This window comes from Penaeus monodon, chromosome 12 (genome assembly GCF_015228065.2).
Source record: "Penaeus monodon isolate SGIC_2016 chromosome 12, NSTDA_Pmon_1, whole genome shotgun sequence".
NCBI lineage: Eukaryota > Metazoa > Arthropoda > Malacostraca > Decapoda > Penaeidae > Penaeus > Penaeus monodon.
Window position 1 is genome coordinate 43,306,653 of NC_051397.1, and position 11,730 is coordinate 43,318,382.

Below are 11,730 nucleotides of genomic sequence, written 5' to 3' on the forward strand. Positions count from 1 at the left end.
CGTACACAAGTAAGATAACCTGGACAGAACTTTGAAATCATTGCGAGTGTAGAAGCGGTTTATTATAGATAAGCCCGTCATAACTATCTTTTATATTATATTTGCATGAAATGTGTATTTATAGCAGAGCAGCGTGATGTATATCCTGTATACCTAGTTTTACAACTAAGACAAATAAATATACAGTATCTAAATATTTGACTGTGGATGACGACTGTTTAATGTTCTTCGCTTGTTTAGGAACCAGTGGATTTTCCTATTTAAGTCTGATATCAGTGTTTGGGGGAAATATTGTCATGGTGTCCATTAGTTCTAAAATAATTGTTCGGAAAATTCATTTCAATATCAAAGAGGTTCCAGGTGGAGCAAATATTATATGATGTATTGATCAAGGGAGCAATGCAATTAAACTCCTATTTTTTAGATGAACAGTTCAAATAATTGAATTTAAAAATATCGAGAGTGGGCTCCATCTAACCAGCAGCAAATAGACCGTAATGTTAGGAAGTTGTTCATTAAAGTTGAATAAAAAAAATTCCATATCAATGACAAAAGAAAAACACCACTTGCTTAATTTATACAGAAGAGGATTCTGAATGTAGTAGGGTAGTTTTATATATACAATTTTGTGGTAACTCAAAAATGTATAATGTAACTAAGGCTAATGGGAGAAAACTATAGCAACTCCATCTACGTTAGTGTAAAAACGGTCTTTAAAATTCAAAACACGGTCTTTAGTGACAATATTCAATGGATGATTATGATCACTATTATCATGTTATTGCTATTATAGATATTATCACTATTGTTTTCATTATTATTATTGGTATTATTATGATTGTTGTTGTTGTTGTTATCATCGCATCATATCTTTCTCATATCATATCACATCATAATAATTTAATGATAATATCATTATATATCATATATTGTAATATTTATATATAACTCATCGCATATGAGATATATAACATGTCTACTTATAATAATCAGAGCTAAAGTGTGTGGGAAGCAGAGGGCAACCTTTTTCACTCGGAGCTATCTGTTTAAGCTTGGCCGAGGATCACTCCGATTTGCAGTGTTTACGTCCTTCCAGCGGAGGGATCGCAGAATAACAAGTTGGTAGTGTGTGTGTTTATACATGTATAGATACATACTTGCATACAGATAAACACACACACACACACGCACCCACGCACACGCACGCACGTTCACGCAACCATCACACACCACGACAACACACACACAACAAGCACACTCAGCGCACACACACCACGCACCACACACACACACACACACACACCCACACACACACACACACACACACACACACACACACACATATATATATATATATATATATATATATATATATATAGTGAAAGAGAGAGAGAGATGAGAGGAGTCAGAGGGAGGAAGTTAAGGAAGGAATGAGAGAGAGAGAGAGAGAGAGAGAGAGAGAGAGAGAGAGAGAGAGAGAGAGAGAGAGAGAGAGAGAGAGAGAGAGAGAGAGTATATCAATGAATATTACATTAGATAAATATAATTTACTTTAATCCACCTGTCACAACGGTAATTGTATTTGGTATGACAGGCTGTCTGATTAGTTAGCTTCTAAATTACCCGCTGTGTGCAAGGAATGACCGGGGTTACCGTACACGGGCAGTGCTGGATTTGAACGCAGGTCAGCAAGATTGCTAGATGAGAACGCTACCACTGCACCGCACAGCACACCCATATAGATATATAGATATAGAGAGAGATAGAGAGAGTTTTTTTTGTGTCTGTGCAGTTTGCAAATAACTATTAATATTCTTTGACGTGTATTACCTTGCTTCCCTTCCTTCATTTATTTACTTTTGATAGTTTGCCATTTCTACATATAACCTTAAGGGTGAAATGGCCATATGATAAAAAAAAGAAAAAAAGTCATAAACTCTTTTTTCGAAGGGCTTATAACTGGCGAATGGAGAGTGGATGGCCTTTCAAACCTCGGACCGTGGCCAGGATTCGACCTCTGGTGACTGCTGGCTCTAAAAATGCATATAATATAAATAAAAAACAAAAACAAAACGAAACAAAAAAAATAATATAAATTAAAACCAACAAAAGACAAACAATTCAATTCACTGAGGCAAACAAGCAAGCGGATTAGATTAAACGCGCAAAATACACGAAGAAAAAAAGGTAGGTGGAGAGACCAGCAGAAGCAGAAGCCCGTAGTCCTCAGCAGAAGCAGGCAGCGAGACAGTTACGAGGCGGCAGATTTACCTTGCCACCCCATCGCCTGCCTTCACCTCCGAGATTGGCAGGGGAATAGGGGAAAGGGAGGGTGTGGGCGGTGTAGGTGGGCGGGGCATAGGCAGGGAGAGGGTATGGGGTGGGTTGGAGGGCGAGGCAAGGGGAGGGAGAGGGTATGGGGTGGGTTGGTGGGCGGGGTATAGGGAGAGAGAGGGCGTGGGCGGTATATGTGGGCGAGGCAAGGGGAGGGAGAAGGCGTGGGGGTGGGCGTGTGGCCGAGAAAATGTGGTTTTTATTTTCCTTCTTGGGATTTTGTGTGCTTGCGTTCTTTATTGTCTTTTTTTTATACTTTATCATCTCTCTTTCTCTCCCTTCTTTTTTTTTTCTTTACTTATCTTTTCTCTCTCTTCTTTCTCTCTTTCTCTTCTTTTCTTATTATCTTTACCCTCTTTCTTTTCTTTTCTTTCTTTCTTCTTTCTCTCTTTTCATATTATCTTTCAGTTTATGGCAGCAGTGCAGTTGGCGGTTCTAGTTGGTTCATGAAAGATTTAATGATTTATTTTTCTATTGATTTCTGTGTCTGTCTGTCTGCCCAGCCCCCCCCCTCTTTCTCTCTGTTTTCTCTCATTTGCTCTCTCTCTCTAGGTAGATAGATAGAGATATATAGATAGGTAGATAGATAGATAGATAGAGAGAGAGGGAGTTAGACAGACAGACACAGAAAGAGAGAGAGAGAGAGAGAGAGAGAGAGAGAGAGAGAGAGAGAGAGAGAGAGAGAGAGAGAGAGAGAGAGAGAGAGAGAGAGAGAAGAGAGAGAAAGAGAGAGAGAGAGAATGAGAATGAAAATAAGAACCTTAACGGAAAGAAACGAAACAGAAGAAGAAGCAGAAGAAAAAAGAACAAGCAGAACAAAGAAAAGAAACGAAAGAGAGAGAAAAAACGACAGGAAAAGAAACGTTTTTTCGAGTACTTTTGCCATTTCTGCGACCCCGCGGGCAGCGATGTTTATGTGCCATGTGGATCTATGCGGCTTTATGTGCGCCCGCGGCATGTGGCTTACGATTCTCCTGCGGGGCGAGGACCTGTGTGTGTGTGTGTGTGTGTGTGTGTGTGTGTGTGTGTGTGTGTGTGTGTGTGTGTGTGTCTGTGTGTGTGTGTGTGTGTGTGTGTCTGTCTGTCTGTCTGTCTGTCTCTCTCTCTCTCTCTCTCCCTCCCTCCCTCTCTCCCTCCCTCCTTCCCTCCCGCTCTCTCTCTCTCTCTCTCTCTCTCTCTCTCTCTCTCTCTCTCTCTCTCTCTCTCTCTCTCCCTCCCTCCCTCCCTCCCTCCCTCCCGCTCTCTCTCTCTCTCTCTCTTCGCTCCAAACTACCAAACATCAAAGTTTAACTTCTCCTTGTTGTAAAAACGAACTTTTAAAAATGAAGTACGCCGCTGATATATCTTTTTTCAAAAAAGAAAAAAGAAAAACTTTCGGCGGAGGAATCATACACCGAAATAACCCAAGTTCTCGAAAGCAAAATGATAATCACACACACACAAAAAAAACACTGAAATAAAACAAGCCCAATTAACAAGGGGATGAAGAGATACCTACCCCCCCAAAAAAAAAAAAAAAAAAAAAAAAAAAAATCCCGATGAACAAGCACTTTGACCAAAACAGTTCGTTAATGAGACGGCTTATATTGCCCGAGGGTCGTCACGTGATCTCGTACATATCCTTGTTTGGGTGCCTTGTTTAGTCCTTATTACTCGCTCTAATTGCATAGGATGAGTCATGGCAGCCTTGAGGAATGGTTGAAATTGTCTGATCTGATTGGATTTACTGTTCCTGCCGGTGGTTTTTGAGAGACTGAATCTGTGGCGTTTCAATGGACTGGAGTTTAGACGAAAAGTTGCGGTTTACAAGGGAAAGTCTGTTGGAAAGGAACGCGTGGGATTAGTTTTGTGATTCAGGGTTTATGGCGGTTGTTTATCCACACAGATAAACAATGGGTATGAAATCATATGTACGCACGCACGCACGCACGGACGCACGCACGGACGCACGCACGCACGCACGCACGCACGCACACACACATACTTTTTTGTCCTCGCTGACCATCTTACTGCTCCCTCGCTCTCGCTCTTCCCCTCCTCCTTCCCCTTTCCTCTTCTCTCCCTCCGTTCCTTTCTCCCTTCTCTCTCCGGCAGAACAGAGCAGACCCTGCTACCCAAACGAACACCTCTATCGCATGAAATCAATTTTATATCTGCGAGAGTCACCGCCCTTTCCTCCCTACCCCCCCACCCTCACCCCGCCCGTGTGCCCACCCACCCTCCTGCCCACCCACGAACCCCGCCGCCCACTCTATAGATCAGCCTCGGTCGTTTAGCCGCCCATAGTGGCCGCATAACCCATTTTGGAAGCAAGTGTGCAACGGCGAGTCTGCTTTTGCGAATTGAATCAGCGGTGCTTCGTTTGTTTTCGTTCTGCTTAGTGTCGAGATTTTCTCTTTTCGTTGTTTCTTTGTTGTTGTTTTTTAAGTATATATATATATTTAGAAGATTCGATTTTCCGTTTATTTTGTTTGTTTTATTATTATTTATTATTATTATTATTATTATTATTATTATTATTATTATTATTATTATTTTAGAAGATTCATTTTTCACTCCGTTATTTCCGTTTGTTTTATTTGTTTTGTTCTTAGTTTCTTTGTTCTTAGTGTCATTGCTTTTAATGGTGTTTACGCCTTGTTTGCTTGTTGCATTGTTTTTAACGGTGTTTAAATGTTTTTGCAAATTGTGTATTTGTTCCCCCATGGCTTTTGATCCGTTTCGTTTCTAGGTTTTTCTGCTTATTTTAAATGTTATTATTTTTTCTTTTTTCGTCTTCTTTAGTTTTCAGTTCTACCTTTTAATATATATATATATATATATATATATATATATATATATATATATATATAGATAGATAGTATAGATAGATAGATAGATATAGTTTTTTTCCTTACGTTTTCTGTTTTATCTTATTGTTTTTTTTTTTTTTTTTTTTTTTTCTCTTGTTTTTTTCCGTCTCAGTTATTTTTGTTTTGTCATTATTATTATTATTATTAAGTTGTTTTTTTGTATAACTTTATAATTAATTTTGTTTAATATGGATTTATTATTATTTTTATTATTATTATTATTATTATTATTATTATTATTATTATTATTATTATTATTATTATTATTATTTATTATCTATTATTATTATTATTATTATTATTATTATTATTATTATTTTGTTGTTTTACAGGGCTATGTTACGACCGTTTTTAAGATTTAAATTTTCTTATTGCCATTATAACCCTTTTCCCAAATTAACCTATTTATTTATTTTGAGATATAGTGAACATAAGCATAAATAAGAATATTAAACAAGGTAAACAAATCTAAAATTACATTTGGCAAAAAAAGGTCTACCACTTGAATTATTTCTGTCATTATCACTGACATCATCATCACCATCACTTTGGCATCATCACTATCATTATCGTCATCACCATCGTCATCGTCATCGTCATCATCATTATCACTGACATCATTACCATCACTTTGGCATCATCACTATCATCATCGTCATCGTCATCATCATTGTCATCGTCATTGTCATTGTCATCGTCATCGTCATCGTCATCGTCATCGTCATCGTCATCGTCATCGTCATCGTCATCATCATCATCATCATCATCATCATCATCATCATCATCATCATCATCATCATCATTATCACTGACATCATTACCATCACTTTGGCATCATTACTATCCTCATCATAATCCTCATCATTACTGACACCATCATTACCAATATGTTCATATGCATAACAATGATGATGATAAAGATAACAATAATAATAATGAAAATGATAAAAATTATGATGATATAATAATGCTATTAATGATACTAATACTAATACTATTACTAATGCGCATATTATTACGAATCCTAATATTACTAATGATAATAATGACAGTAATGATAATGATAATGGTGATCAAAATAGCGATGGTAATAATAGGAATAATGATAAAGATAATGGTGATTAAATTAGTGATAATGATAATATTGCGGATAATGGGATGGATAAAGATAATAATAAAGATAACAGCAGCAGCAGCAGCAACAATAACAACAACAACAACAACAACAACAACAACAACAACAACAACAACAATAATAATATTAATAATGACAATAACAACAGTAATACTAATAACAATACTACTACTACTACTACTACTAACAATGATAATAATAACAATACTACTAATAATGATAGTAATAATGATGACAATAGTAATAATAATAATAATAATAATAATAATAATAATAATAATAATAATAATAATAATAATAATAATAATAACAACAACAACAACGACAACAACAACAACAACAACAACAACAACGACAACAACAACAACAACAATAATAAAATGGTATTAATGATAATATAAATGATGAAATGTTAATGTTAAAAAAGACAGAACTATTACTATTAACAACGTTATCATAAATTATCCTTATGATCAATATAGTTACCATCATTATCCTCACTGCTATTAATGCCGTTATCATTATCATCATTACTATTTTCCATATTCAATTTAATCCTCATCATATAGCAATTCATTCTATTAGCCTATTGTTACTATGATCATTATAAAATCATATCTATGGCCTTGTTTTGAGTGTAATAAGTAAATTTATAAATACGAAAATGAGAAAACAGTAGTAAAAAATGACATCAAAACTCGAACATAAAAACGAAGCCTGAAATGTAAACAAATAAACAAATGATAATAAAAAATGATAATATCAAAAAGGCTGAGAAAAATAATTATTTTATTTAAGAAGGAGAAGTAAAATACCGTTAAAAACAATGCAGCTAATAATGCAACTAACAAACAAAATATAAACACCATTAAAACAGTGACACTAAAAACAAAGCAACTAAGAACCAAACAAACAAACACGGAAGTAACGATGAGAGAAATCAAACCTTCGAAAAAGGGAACTTAAAAAAAAAAAAAGAGAAAAAAATGAAAAATCGGATCATCTAAAAAGGATACTTAATAACTTCTTAAAAAAACAACAACAGCAAAGAAACAACGAAAAGAGAAAATCTCGACACTAAGCAGAACGAAAACAAACGAAGCACCGCTGATTCAATTCGCAAAAGCAGACTCGCCGTTGCACACTCGCTTCCAAAACGGGTTCTGCGGCCACTATGGGCGGCTAAACGACCGAGGCTGATCTATAGAGTGGGCGGCGGGGTTCGCGGGTGGGTGGGCGTACATACGGGCGGACGGGGGTGGGTGGAGGGTGAGGGAAGTGACAATCGTTGATGAAATTTAATTTGATGTGATGGAGTTACTCGCTTCGGTGGAGGGTTCGGGTCTGGGAGGGAGGGAGGGAGAGGGAGGGAGAGGGAGAGGGAGGGGGGGGAGTGAGAGTGGGAAATAGAGAAAGAGGGAAAGTGGAAATGAGGGAGAGGTAGGTGGATGGATGGATGGATAGATAGATAGATAGATAGACAGACAGGTAGATGGAGAAATAGAAAAGAAAGAGAAGAAATGACAGCGAGAGAGAGAGAGAGAGAGAGAGAGAGAGAGAGAGAGAGAGAGAGAGAGAGAGAGAGAGAGAGGAGAGAGAGAGAGAGAGAAGAGAGAGAGAGAGAGGGAGGAGAGGAGAGAGAGAGAGAGAAGAGAGAGAGAGAGAGAAAGGAAAGAGAGAGAGAGAGAGAGAAGAGAGAGAGAGAGAGAGAGGAGAGAGGAAAGAGAGAGAGAGAGAGAGAGAAGAGAGAGAGAGGAGAAAGAGGAAAAAAGGAGAGAAGAGAGGAGAGAGGAAAAGAGAGAGAGAGAGCGAGAAAGAGGAGGAAGTGAGAGAGAAAGTGAGAGAATGAGAGAGAGAGAATGAGAGAGAGAGAGAGAGAGAGAGAGGAGAAAGAGAGAGAGGAGAGAGAGAGAGAGAGAGAGAGAGAGAGAGAGAAGGCGGAGAGGTTAATGGGAGAAAGAGAAAAAGAGATAGAGAGACAGAGAAAGAGGAGAAAGAAGAGAGGAGAGAGAGAGAGAGAGAGAGAGAGAGAGAGAGAGAGAGAGAGAGAGAGAGAGAGAGAGAGAGAGAGAGAGAGAGAGAGAGGGAGAGAGATAGGAACGGAACTGAAGAACGTATATTTTCATACGTGTGAATAACCCTTGGCACATCCATCCACTTCCAAAATACAGTCATTCCTCGAGGCTGCTTTGATTTAACCAACAACTATTAGCAAGAGCTATTTAGACAGCCCACGAGAGAGCAAGTTTAGACTATCTAGGCTTCCCACGAGAGAACAAATTACAGGGTTTTAGACAGCCCATAAAAGCAAATTACAGGTATTTAGAAAACCCGTAAGAGAGCATATTAAAGCTATTTAGATAACCCATGAAAGAGCAAATTAAAGCTATTTAGACAGCCCATGAGAAAGCATATTAAAGCTACTTAGCCCATGATAAAAGCAAATTAATGCTACTTAGACAGCGAATTAAAGCTATATAGAAACACACGAGAGAGCAAATTCAGCTATTTAGACAGCCCATGAGAGAGTACAGTAAATTGAAGCTGTTTAGATAACCCACGAGAGAACAAAATAAAGCTCTTTAGACAGCCCGCGAGAGAGCAAATTATAATTATTTAGACAACCCATGGGAGAATAAATTACAGCTATTTAGACAGCCTATGGGAGAATAAATTACAGGTATCAAGACAACCCATGAGAGAGCAAATTAAAGCTATTTAGACAGCCCATAGGTAGGGTTCTCAAACGGACCGCTAGTACTCGCTCACAAGGGCCGTAGGCCATACAAGCCATCTCATTAATGAGCAAGTCTTGGATCGCCGATGTTCGACACGATGTCAAAGACCCTTGTTTGTTACACATATGTAACGAACTACTATGGTAGAAAAATACACAATGCAAAAACTGGATTTATTGATGATGACACTACAGTTTCGAAATCCACCTGGATTTCAACTTCAGGTTTGAGGAAGAAAGCCAGAGGAGGGGGTATAAAAGAGAGAGAGAAGAGAGGAACGGGGCAGATGAGGACAGAGGAACGGAAGCGAAGAGAGGTCAGGTCAGGATGGAGGATCGGACGGACTATGCGCAGGAAAATAACCGCTGTTCAGATTGAAATTAGACAGCAGATTTATTGAGGAGGATTCCACCAGTCTGCGGACGGGGATATCAGCGGAAGGAAAGACAAATCGCGCCTGTGCCACACTGATGGCAAAAGAGGGCGTTATTGTTGTGTCCCCTAGATACAGCGTACTTATGTTAAGACAGACGCTTAGTATTGCTTATCACAGGAGGCACAAGGAACAGCATAGGTGCCCACCTTCGAGGACTGGTGTGGACTTGGTTGGGACGAAGAGTGTTCACCTGGCGAAAGATCAGCCTGCAGTTGAGAGGGTGAAGAGGGCGACGGAGAGAGTACATCTCCTCAGTGTATTGCAGGCTGAGGACGGGCAGGTGATGAGTCTCTTTAGGAGAGGAGTCGTGGTAGAAGGTACGCCGTGCCCTGGATAACGCGACGTCGAGAACACGACGAGGATAACCCAGTTTAGAGAACGAGCGATGCAGGAAGTCAATCTCTCCATCCAGGTACTGGGGGTCACAGATGCGGAGGAACAGCAAGGTGGCAACAGCTCTCTTTACATGGAGAGAATGGTATGAGAAGAAGTGTATGTACAAACCACTCTGCATAGGCTTCCTGTATATGGAGAAGGAGAAGGGGTCAGCAGAGCGATGAACTAGGGTGCCCAAGAAGGGGAGCTTGTTGTCAACCTCCCATTTCACCTTGAGACGGATGGAAGGAGAGAGAGAGTTCAGCTGCATCAGGAAATCCGACGACAGGGCAGGGTCATGAGGCCAGAGAGGAAAAATGTTGTCGACATACCTCAGGCGAACCGACGGACGAAGGGAGAAGGAAGGGAGAGGCATAGACGCGAAGAATTCCATGAACAGTTTTGCCAAGATTGAAGAGAGAGCCCATGGCAACACCGAATGTTTGAGAGTAGAAGTGACCTTCAAAGGAAAAGGAATTAGACTCCACACACAGACGAATCAGCTGGAGGAAGACGTCGGTGGGCAGAGGGAGACGAGGATCCTCTGCGGGGAGCCTTCTCTGAAGGAAAGCGAGGACGTCATCAAGCGGGACCTTGGTGAACAGGGAGGCAACATCCAAGCTAATCATGATCGCCGGCGACACACAACAGTCACGGGAGATGAAGTCCTGAGAGTGGCGGAGGTGAGCAGGAAAGGAGGTGCCAAGAAGGGGAGTGAGAGACTTCGCCAGCCAGGCCGCAAGAGGGTGCGTCACAGATCCCCGGGAGGAGATGGTGGGGCGCAGAGGCACGGCCGGCTTATGGGTTTTAGGAAGCCCATGGATATGAAGGAGTCGAGGATTGATAAACTCGAACCTCTGGTAAAGATCCGGAAAACAAGCTGCTTTCTCTCTCAGGCGACGGTGGAAAGTCGCCTGATCTGTCGCCAGGTGAACATTCTCCGTCGCAACCTAGTCCACACTAGTCCTTTCTCTATCTCGAAAGTGGGCACCTATGCTTTTCCTTGTGCCTCCTGTGATTAGCCAGTCTCACTAAGCGTCTGTTTCAACATAAGTACGCTGTATCTAGGGAACACAACAATAACGCCCTCTTTTACACAGGCCATCATATGGATTGGTCAACGGCGCGAGTTGTTTTTACTTCCGCATATGTCCACGCCCGCAGACTAGTGGAATCCTCCTTAGTTAAGCTGCTGCCTAATTTCAACCTGACAGCGGCTTTTCTCCAGCCTATAATCTCCTCGCTTCCCACATCCTCTGCCTTCTCCCTTATGCCGGCCACCCTGCGCATAGTCCGCCCGATCCTCCGACTTGACATGACCTCCCTCCGTTTCCGATCGTCTGTCATCACCTGCCCCGTGTTACCGTGTTCATCTCCTCTCTCTCTTTTATACCCCCTCCTTTCCCTTTCCTCCTCTCAGCCTCCGGGCTAATACAGTGGTAACGTGTCGGCCTCTCATTCGTGGGGTCGGCGGTTCTCGCCCCGCCCAGGCTCAAGAAGTTGCAATTGTCGCCTGGAGGTTACTACTGTGGCTGGGCACCACGGCGGGTAAGGACTCGGTTCAGCCGAGTCAGCACCAATTGATACACGTGAGTGAGTCGGCATTAGTCGACACAGCTTCGCATATCGGACTTATCCTTATCCTTTCCTCCTCAGACCTGAAGGTGAAATCCAGGTGGATTTCGAAACTATTGTCTCATTTTCATTGTATCTAGTTCTTGCATTGTGGGTTTTTCTACCGTTTCGTTCTATTGCTAATTGGGCTTTTCAGCTTTTTATTGTTATTATCATTTTTGTTCTGTTGTCGAGAAGTCAAATCATTTTGTATGATGATCTGGAATGCAAAAAAGAAAAAGAATG

General features: G+C 40.5%; 1 pseudogene; it reads right to left on the reverse strand.

Moving 5' to 3' along the window:
- The window catches only part of LOC119579719, a 20,343-nt pseudogene extending 10,079 nt beyond the window's left edge, over nt 1–10,264 (reverse strand).
- Nucleotides 10,265–11,730: the final 1,466 nt, after the last annotated feature.